Source organism: Meleagris gallopavo, chromosome 2 (assembly GCF_905368555.1).
Source record: "Meleagris gallopavo chromosome 2, MGAL_WU_HG_1.1, whole genome shotgun sequence".
Classification (NCBI taxonomy): Eukaryota; Metazoa; Chordata; class Aves; order Galliformes; family Phasianidae; genus Meleagris; species Meleagris gallopavo.
Window position 1 is genome coordinate 87299131 of NC_139405.1, and position 10619 is coordinate 87309749.

Genomic DNA, 10619 nt, shown 5'->3' on the forward strand with positions numbered 1-10619 from the left:
ACAAACGTCAACATGTTTCTTTCTGGCTGATCAACCTTTGCAGACCTTTGAAAACGAGGACATCCAGTGGCTAAACATTGCAGCAGCGATTTTCACGAAGGATTTATGTTTGTAGCAGAAACACCTGACCTGTTATGTCAAACTTCTGCACTTCACAGAGGCCTAAAGTAGGTCGTGTGTGGAATAAAGGCCCTTAGATAAGCTTTCCACACTGGAGTAATTCCACATAATCAAGGGCTCACAGCTGCAACAAACTGGGGGCAGCCTCAGTAAGTTTTACCCATTAATGTACAACCATGAATATTGCTTCATCTTCTTTTCTCTGCTTCCCTGTGATGATATGCTCACAATTTTATTTGCATCTTAAAACAAATAAAAATTAACAAACCCCATCACATTTCTAGGTTAGCCTCTAGATATATTATTTAGCTATAGATGGTAAACATGGCTGTGAGTTTTAAATGCCCTTTGTTTCAACCAGTCCCTTTGGAACCAATCAGTACAGCAAGCAACCTGCACCATACCATCAGAAATTTAACCTTAAATGCCCCAGTTGGAATATTAACTCCTAGCTCTTGTTACTGTAATATTGATAGCAATTAATTGCAAGAGATAATTTAAAACAACATTCTAGGATGCAAAAATTGCACCTTGTAGAAACCACAGTAGAAAGAAAAGGAAAATACATAAAAATCAAAATCTCTTCTGGAGGAAATGGGCCACTTTTGTACATTTACAGGCTTTGATTTTCCCTGGGGATTGGCTGCCCAGTATCACAACAAGGAGTAACATCTCACCTAAAGTCAGACTAGAGGAATGATGAAACAAGAAACCCTTACCTTATTCAAAAGTTGCTTTGAATTAATGTCACTTAGGATGAGAAGTAATGGCCTCAAGTTGCACCAGAGGAGGTTCAAGTTGGATATTAGGAAAAAATTATTCTCAGAAAGGGCAGTAAGGCACTGAAACAGGCTGCCTGGGGAAGTAGTGGAGTCACCATCCATGGAGGTGTTCAAGAAATGTGCAGATGTGGCACTGGGGGACATGGTTAGTGGGCATGGTTGGGATGGCAGTTAGACTAGTTGATCTTAATGGCCTTTTCTAATCTTAATGATTCTGTGGTTCTTTACTTACATGTTTCAGAGCAATCCCTTGAAGGTTTGTCAGGTAGCTCTTCATAACCCACCATAGCTTTGAACCAGCAAAGCACTGAAAGCAAGGGAATAAGCTCCAGACCTCCTTCCACTGGTAACATCTAGCATGGCATGCATGGAACAGTCAGAGAACAGGGACCTGTGTGATCTCTATCTCCTTCTCCCATTGCTCTTTTTCACTTTCATTTAAGCTAGGCTTAAATCTCTGCACCAGAAACTGAACCCAGTGCTCATAGTCAGCAAACAGAGAGTGCAGCTCCAAAGTACCCAACCCAGCACTGCTCTCTGGCAGTCAAGTGTAGACAGAGCAGCTCCCAGAGGTTTCAAGCCACCTGTCCATCCCAAGCCAATCTTTAGCCTAAACCTTTCAGCTGCTGAGAAAACACTCTTCTCCTTCATCTCCTCTTGCCCTGACTTTCCTATGCACTGGCTGCAGAAATAATCCAAATCAGTATGAGAAATACAAAAAGAAAGATTTATCTTTTTTCAATTATTATTGACATTGGTTTTTGAACCAATGCACCCTCTACTTACAAGAGCACTAGATCTTATTCCAGAAAGGAGGTGGAAATGTTTGCTCAGCAATTTGGGAACCTATTTTTACGAATGTGTCTCGCTGCTAAATTGGGAAAAAACTCAACTTGGTGCAATGAAGGGTTCAGGAACATAAGGCAAGAGAGGAGAGAAGCTCTGGCAATGCCAGTTGTGATGAGCTCACACTGCTATGATACTGTAAGAACTTACAGCTTTCACATTTGGGAACTATATTTAGAGCTCAGGGGAAAAAACAGCGAGCAGAGAACATGGTTAGCGCTCCCATTACTGTATTTGATGGAGAGTTGTAGTTTTCAAGACTGACTCTTCTTCCAGGATTACAGCATACTTTTCTTCTCTCATTGGGAGCTTAGGAAGGGCAGGAAATAAATCCCATCATGGATTTCTGCACACTTAAGTAAGAAGTTCCTGTATTATAGACGCTATCTGGGGCAGCCATGCCTTTTGGCTAACAGCATATAAATCCCTGCCATCTTTCACTTTGCAATGTGAAATTGAAGAGCAGGAGTGAGAAATTCAGGTTATTTTATTCTCCACTACTGTTGGGATCTTTGTCACTCTAGTATGTCACAGCTTTTCTGGACCATCAGTAACATACACAGATACTTATCTGATTTTACTTATTGGTAAAGTTATTTAACAATTTTTAAGCAGATGCTTGAAACTATGCACTAAGCAAAGTCAAGTCAAGGTTCCCAGTTAGACTGAATTGCCTGTCTTTTCTCTTTGTTCCTCCGCAGATGTAACTTTAATTACATAAACTTCATAAAGCAGCTCATGAGAGCAGCTAAATTACAGACAGCAGGCAGGGACAGGTGTGGAGAAGTAGTTTGGAGCTCTGAGAGGTGTTGCAACCTGTGCTGCAATGCAAGAGATTTGCCAAAGCAAGTGAATATCGTCAATAGCAGAGCTTCAAGGCTCTCTGCTTCCTACAGTGGCACCCTGATGAGTTTTTGACACAAAGCCCCTACCTGCTTGCAAGAACTTCATCCCAAAATTAGAGAGATCTTTTCAATTAGCTTAATTTTGCAGCTAAATTGTTCTGGCTTAGTACAAGGTATCTGCATTTCACTGAGTTCATTATGAATGCAACCACAAAGCATGTACTTATTTCTCCGGAGGCTGACTCAGATTATATGTTGACAAGTTATACATTGACAGATTACATGGTGACAAGCAATTCATCCTTCCACTCCTCTCACCAGTCCATCAAAGACTGAAACCCTACTGTACACAGACTGGAAGTGACAAAACAACCGCATTAGTTTCTTCTCATGCGTTTCATTTGGGTTCAGATGTCTGCTTTCAGCTGTGAGGCATAAAGGCAAAAATATTCCTCTTCTCTTTCAAGTGAAAAAAAAAAAAAGTTGTTTGTGTAAGAACTGTAAGTAACAAAACAACAGCAAATGCGTATTTCAATATTTCCAACTTGCATAGGCATTGTTGCTGCTAACATCAAACTCATGCCTGTACCAAAATAATTCTCCTCCCTCTGCTCTGTAAGACATTGAAAACGTTCTTTTTTGTCAAAGGCCTTCAAAAAATTACGCAGTATCCATGCTTCATCTTCCACGAATTAAAAAATATACACATCCATATCATCAATTTTCAACAAACCGGATGCTACAACATTGTCATTTTCTCCTTATCACCCTGAGCCTGTGATCTGGATGGAAACCTGCTGTCTGTAATCAGAAAAAAATATATGGCAGAGAATTGCTGGCTGGTTCTTGCTGGGGTCTGAAAATAGCAAGGCAATGTCTACTGGGTTTTGAAGAGATTTATCTAGCTTTGACCAGAGTGCTTGCAATTTTGAAGTCTGACTACAGCTATCATTATACATTGAAAAATAATAGTTGTGTATCACAGAGGTTTGTTTTTCCAGTTTGATGATAGTGATTTTTTGTACAACTATTGGACTTCAGACAATGAATATTGCAAAACAATTTATCTGACAGTCTAAGTGGATGTTATTGTTTCTGTATTTCTCAAGTTCCAGTATAAATGCTACAGAATAAATTGCAGAAGTTGAATATTAGCAGAGAAAAAAGAGGTACAGCTTGCGATCTGAGTCCAGGCCTCCACGTTCTCCATCCACCCACAGCAGTGCTTAGGAGTCAACCTCTCCACTCACATTTGCTCTTCAACATCTGGGAGTTTTATGTGGGTAACTCCTACTGATGTCTCCATAAAGCGAGTACAACCACCCTCATGGCCTGCCAGCATCAGCTTTCTCCGACTTCCTGAATCCCATTTTGCCAGAAGCATTGTCTCACACAAGCAAGGGATGTTCCAATACTATTTGCCATTCAGACAGGTAAAGAGGAAAAGCAGAGAGCCAGTGGGGCTTCCTGCAAATTGAAGCACAAGCCTCACGGTCTGAACACAAATGCACAGCGGCATGTCTGGCAAGCAGTGTCACTCTCCTTCACCCTCCTGTGCTTACATTTTCCTAAGTGGAAAGTGGCAGTGCATGATCAGCATGCCCCAGGGAACTGCTGCCTTGCCCCTAAGGAAATGTGACATTTCCTGCAAATTGCAGGGTGCCAAATGTGGCATTCGAGGAGTCTGAGCATGATTTCTGGAGGTTGGTGGTCTTTCCTGTGGCAGAGGGATTGGAACTTAATGATTCTTGGGGTCCCTTCCAACCCACGCCATTGTATGATTCTATGATGCCCAACTGAAGCGAGTTCAGACCTTTGCTCATGGGTGTTGCTGTGTGCCTGGAAAAGAACAGATCACAGCCACCAAGCCTCCTGGGAAAGATCACCAGGCCTCCATACAGCTGTCTGTGACCAGCTTTGTGCCATCAGCACGGCTTGTGCTGCTCTGAAGCTCTTTGTCCCCACTAGATGAAACAGCACAGAGGACAATCCCCCCCCAAAAAAAAAAAACAGCCTATCTAAAAAGCTATAAAAAAGCACCAGAGTTGCAGTGCTCAATCCTCATGACTCACCCACAGCTCCAGGTCCCCTTCAGCCCACACATGCAGGTTTCAGAGGAACAGTCCCATTTTCAAACGCTAAATTGGACATTCTAAGCCTGAGTTTGAGCTTAGCATTTGTGCTCGGGAACACAAGCACCTATTTCACACCAAATGTCAAATTGGTCAGTTAAAGTGTGAAGAAAACTTATTTAGCAGCCTGAAAAAAGTATGAGCAAGCACTCAGAGATAGCAAACATACCCTGTTTTTGAGCACATCAACAGTATCCTGATTATTTTGGGATCCATTATGCAGTAAGCAGCTGCATCCCTGAACTGGGAGGCTGCCTCTAGGAGCACTCTGCAAAAGGGAAATGCCACTGCAGACACATTTATAACATTATTAATGATTCAGAATAGGGATTGGTTTCAATGTGGCAACTAAGGGGACACCCTGAAAATGAGGGCTATAAAAAAAAATGCATGCACAACATGGGGAAGGTGGAATGTACACCAGGATATCCCACAAAGGTCTTCCTTCTGTAGCATTAAGTTGCTGCATTGCATCAGAGCTGGAGGATGAAGGGTTACAATGCAAGGGAGAGGCAGGCAGGCAGACAGCAAAGCCAGGTGGAACAATAAGAGAAGGGGTAAGGACACCACAAGGATTAATTCCCATTTGAGCTCCTGAAGAGAGGCTGGAAATGACAGCAGGCTTTAGCAGAAAAGAGGTAAAACATCTGGGGAAAGCTGGCAACACTAATAGCTCCATTAGCATGTTGGATGGGAGACCAGAAAAACTGAGTGTTATTTTTAATCTCTGATTAGCCTGATGTTGCTCTGATTTTTAAGGTTGCCCACACTTGCGGTTTGGCATGCATCTTGAGGAAAAACTTGCAAGCTGCATACCAGCCTGCTCAAAAGGCAATTGTTGCGAGGAAATGATCCAGACCACGATTTCTGTAATTGCTGAAGGGAGCTGCAGACTCAAACTGTGCTGAGCTTCAGGAGGAAGCGGGAGCCCAGATCTGCTGAAATACTCAAGAAGGAGACAATACAAGCCCTGCTCTCCCAGAAAGGACAACGAGAGGCAGAAGATAGGCTTCATGAAATTATAGAGGTGCCTGCAAGACCCAAACCACCTCTAACTCTTCTCAGGACTATACTCATGTGGTGATGTGGTCATCTTCTTCCATGCTTGCTGCCCAGAAATCAGAGTATAATAGCCTTCAAAAAAGCTGAACAACCTCTAAGCTCAGGTGAGCAACAATATCTGTGAGCAGGATCAGCCCCCAAACAAAAGCCCTCACTCTCCTTTGGGGGCAGGTCAGCTGGAAACTACCACTCTAAGAATTACAGCAATTCTTTCCTGGAATAAAGGATTTATTTTTTTTTAATTAAATTTAATTCAGCAGATGAATAGATGATGGATACAGGATGAAACTTCTTGTTCAGAGCCAGGAGAACTTCAGTAAGGCAAATGGTTGCCCTGTCCCATGCAAATTCAGCATCTCAGTGGGTTGTAACAACTACCAGGAACCATGAGGAATGCTAAGCACTGTGCCAGTCACAGTAGCACCAAAAACACAGTCTGTCACATACTTGATTTTTTCCTCACAAAACTCTCTCTGTGCTATAAGTGCCATAATTTGGAGAAAATTACACTGTTTTCAATGTTTACTTAAATGCAAAATATAGCTCAGTCTTACTCAAACAACTGAGACAAATGCTTAACACATGATGCATGAGTTCTTCCACAAAACTGTAAATACAGATTATAATCAAGACACACTGTCATTATAGCACTGAAAGTTTTGATAACACTGAATGATTAAATAACTCAACAGTAGAGCCAGTCTGAGCTTTTGTTGAGGAAGCTCTTCCCTAAGCCTCTCTTTTAGGCAGGCCAAAGAGATGTGCTTTTTGCTATTCAGGCAGGGCTCACATTGCTGTTCACCACTGCCATTAGCTGTGCATTTTCAGTGGTGACTACATTGAGAAATAGCATTTTGTAGTTGAGAATTTGCTCTATCAGTGCGACTGTGCTCTTTGTATCTATTGAACTTTCCATGGAAATAAGGAGGAGGCATTACTTTGAGTGATCTATGCGCATCACCCCAGTTCACTAGGCCAAAGAGTGGATGGGGAAGTCTGAGAGGCAAGGCATGCCTTATCTCCTTTTGTATTCCTCTCCCCCTTAAACATGAGATCATTTTGTACTATGACAACAAGTTCAGTATGGCTGCCAGCCTACTAATGATGCCACATACCCTAATAAAGACAAGAATTTGAAACACTGCCCACTTGATTATCCGGGTGATGAACACCCAGAAAAAACAAAACCTCATGGCACAGGGCCCCCAGCTCCTTGATGGGAGGAGGTCACTGCTGCACTCACCTTGCAGTTTCAGAGCACACCAAGGATTTTAACCAGAGGGATGTGCCACTCTGCTTGAGGTCAGCACTGCTCACCTCTCAGTAGCACAAGCAAGCTGAGGCTTTCTGGAAACCTGCAGAAGCTGCTTTGTGCTCAAGCCCCTGGGACTTCTACACAGTATTTCATTCTCCCCTTGATTTTCTAAATGCCGAAAGCCAGAATTCAGCTGTCAGCCCCAATCCAGCACAATACTAATGCTCTGAGAAGTCACACTTTAATGCACCACTTTAGCGTTTATCTAAGTTTCAGACAGACTAATTGTCTAACTTCCAGCCTGAAGGGTCTGAAAGCACAGCAACACAGGTAACTATAGGAGATGTGCTCTGCAGAGAGTTGGCTAGAGCACTTCTGTAGGAGAGAAAAGCAGGAACGTACTGTGTGCTGTAAAGAACTGTACAAAGGGAAAGTGCCTCACTGGGAAAAAGAAACTTTGGAACTGTAAGGAGCAGAGTAGCAGGAGGACAAGGCTTCAGCTTCCTCCCCTCAGAGGTCAGCATCTCAAGGAGACAGATCACCTCCCCTGCCGTGTCTCAGCAGCTTTCTTGCCTTCTGCAGAAAAGACTGCTTCCTTCTCCCAGAGGCAGGCAGCAGCCTGCTCGCCTGTTTCTGCCCAAACAGCTCATATTCCTGCTTCTGCAGGCTTCAGCAAGCAGCATCTCCTCTCCTGCAGGCTCCTCCATCTTGCAAACAGTTAAGAGATGGAGAACGGAGAAGAGGCAAAGAACAAAGAACTGTGTTTCCTACTTGCATCTCTGCAAAACAACAGGTATGTAAAAACTTCCTGAGCTGTGCAGCCCTTTCCTGAGGGACCACTTTTTCCAGACTTGTCCTCGGGGACAAGAGGAGGCAACTTTATCTGTAAACAGAGTTCACAAACGCAACGTGGCACACTTCCATAGGCCCCACCACTGCTCACAGCAAACACACCATCTAAAACTTAGTCTATAGAGATGATTTTAAAGTCTTGCATTTGGAGAGGGGAAAAAAAAAAAAAAAAAAAGAGAACGGAGGAAAAACAACTCAACACTCCATAGAAAAACCTTCTCCACTATTCTGACCTGAATATTTTCTTCATCATCAGCAAGCTTGGAGATAACATTAGGCTGAGTGATGTAGCTGACATGCTAGAAGGAAGGGATGTCATACAGAAGGACCTGGACAAGCTTGAGAGATTGGCCCATGCCAACCTCAAGAAGAGAAACAAAGCCAGGTGCAAGGTCTTGCCCCTGGATCAGGGCAACCCCAAGTACAAAAACAGGTCAGGCAGAAAATGGTTTGAGAGCAACCTTGAGGAGAAGGATTTTGGCGTGTCATCTGATGAAAGACACAACAACATGAGCCAGCAATGGGCACTTGCAGCCCAGAAGGCCAACTGTATCCCAGGTTGCATCAAGAGAAATGTGACCAATTCTGCTCCTCTACTCTACTCGAGATCACTCCTACAGTACTGCATCCAATTCTAAGTCCCCCAAGACAAGGACATCAAGCTGTCCAATCAAGTTCAGAAGAAGACCATGAAGAGGACCAGAGGGCTGGAGCACCTCACCTACAAGGACAGACTGAAAGTTGGGGCTCTTTAGCCTGGAGAAGAGAAGGCTCCAGGGGAATCTTATAGCAATCTTCCAGTACCTGAAGGGGGCTTATAGGAAAGCTGACCAGGGACTTGTTAAAAGGGCAGTTAGCAACAGGACAAGGGAAAATGGCTTTAAACTGGAAGAGGGTAGATTTAGAATACATATCAGGAATATATTATTTACTGTGAAGGTGTTGAGTCACTGGAACAGGCTGCCCAGAGAGCCTGTGGATGCCAGGCTGGATGGGTCTGTGATTCTACCAAATCCAAAAATTATTTAGATCCTGAAACTAGATTTCTATACCTTAAAAAAAAAAAAAAAAAAAAAAAAAAAAAAAAAAAAAAAAACCAGCATTGATCTCCTGAACACTAGAATGATTTATTTCTGGACAACTATGACAGCCTTATGCTACATTTTACTTTAGAGTCCTGGCACTTCTGAGCTCTGTTTTTAGTTTTTCTTATCTAGGACCACAGTGGTTATGCCAAATCCTAAGCCCTTTCCCAGCTCTGGGATAGGATTTAGCCTAGAATATGTGATCTGCAGTCCCTGTGAATAGCTCAGCTCCTGGAGCTTCACGTTTCCTCTGAGGGCAGTCTCATAAGAAAGAACACTTCACCTCAGAACTGTGCTGTTCTCTCCTCCTACCCTAAGTTCTGTTTGAAGCACAAGATCGTACATCCTCTTAAAAACAGAACAGCAGTCAGGCTGAGGTTTTCTTCTTGGGCTCAACCACTAACAGGACAGAAAACAATTCTGAATGCTATGAAACATTGGCAGGAAACATAACGTGCGTTTTATCCATGAAATGGACAGTTTAAGATATCTCCTTCATTTGTGGTCTTTTCCACAAGAGCAGGGCTTTCCTTTTGCAACCATAGTTTTCTTCCATTACTTATTTCATTTGCCAGAAACAAACAGAAATTGCTCATGGCATGGAGGGAAAAGCAGCCAGGCTGCTGGAAGAGAGAGGCAAGAAGTATTTACTACCTGCAATACAAGCCTCTAGTTGAGTTAAACTTCTGCCACTGACTGATTAGCAACTGTATGATGACCAGAGTCAGACTCATGAATGACATGTGGTATACTGACTGTTCAGCCAGGCTTGAGTCCTCAACATTTCCACTCAGAAAATATATTTACAGACATAGAAGACTGACACTGCAGCCCTATTACACTAGTCAGCACTTATTTGAGACAGTCACAACTCCTCCCCCAAGGGTTTCCAGATCAATATTCCTGCTCTGATCTCTCATTCCTTTCAGTGCAGCAATGCACAAAGAAAATCTACTAGGGCTGCTCTGAAAGTAATGCCTCCTATTTTATGATGTTGGCCTCGTGACTTCAGAGGCAGATGGTGGTGGTATGGCAATAGAGGCTGAACATATCCCATTATATTCTGTTGCTGTGTGACAGATGGTAGCAGAGGGGCAGTTTGGCAGAATGGTGTCTGACATGCATATGAAACAAAAGGCATGGAAATGAATTTTCCTCCATGCGGAAAAAATTGCACCCATTGACATTCATTGACACTTTGAACATTGACACATTGACACACTGAACATTTCTGGAGACCAAAGTGAGGATGTGAGCACTGTGAGGCAATGGGTGGCAATTTCAGCAGAGGCAACAATGGGTCACCTCCACTGGTGCAGAGTGTTGACAAGCACAGCATGCACAATGTTGTTAACTGATGGTAAAAATGCACATCTAATGGTAGCAACTGTGTTGAAAAAGAGCGCTGTGTGTAGCTGAGAATTTGCTCTATCCAATAGCATTATCGTGCTCTTTGTATCTGTTGTCGTTTCCATGGAAGTACATAGGCATTCATTTTGGAGCAACCTATTTATGTCTCTGTTCCTTTGACCAATAAACCATGATACACCACCTATGTGCTCACTTAAAATCCTAGTACAGAGCACTTGCACAAGCTTTGATGCATAGGCGAATACACACACCTTATCAGACTGATAAGA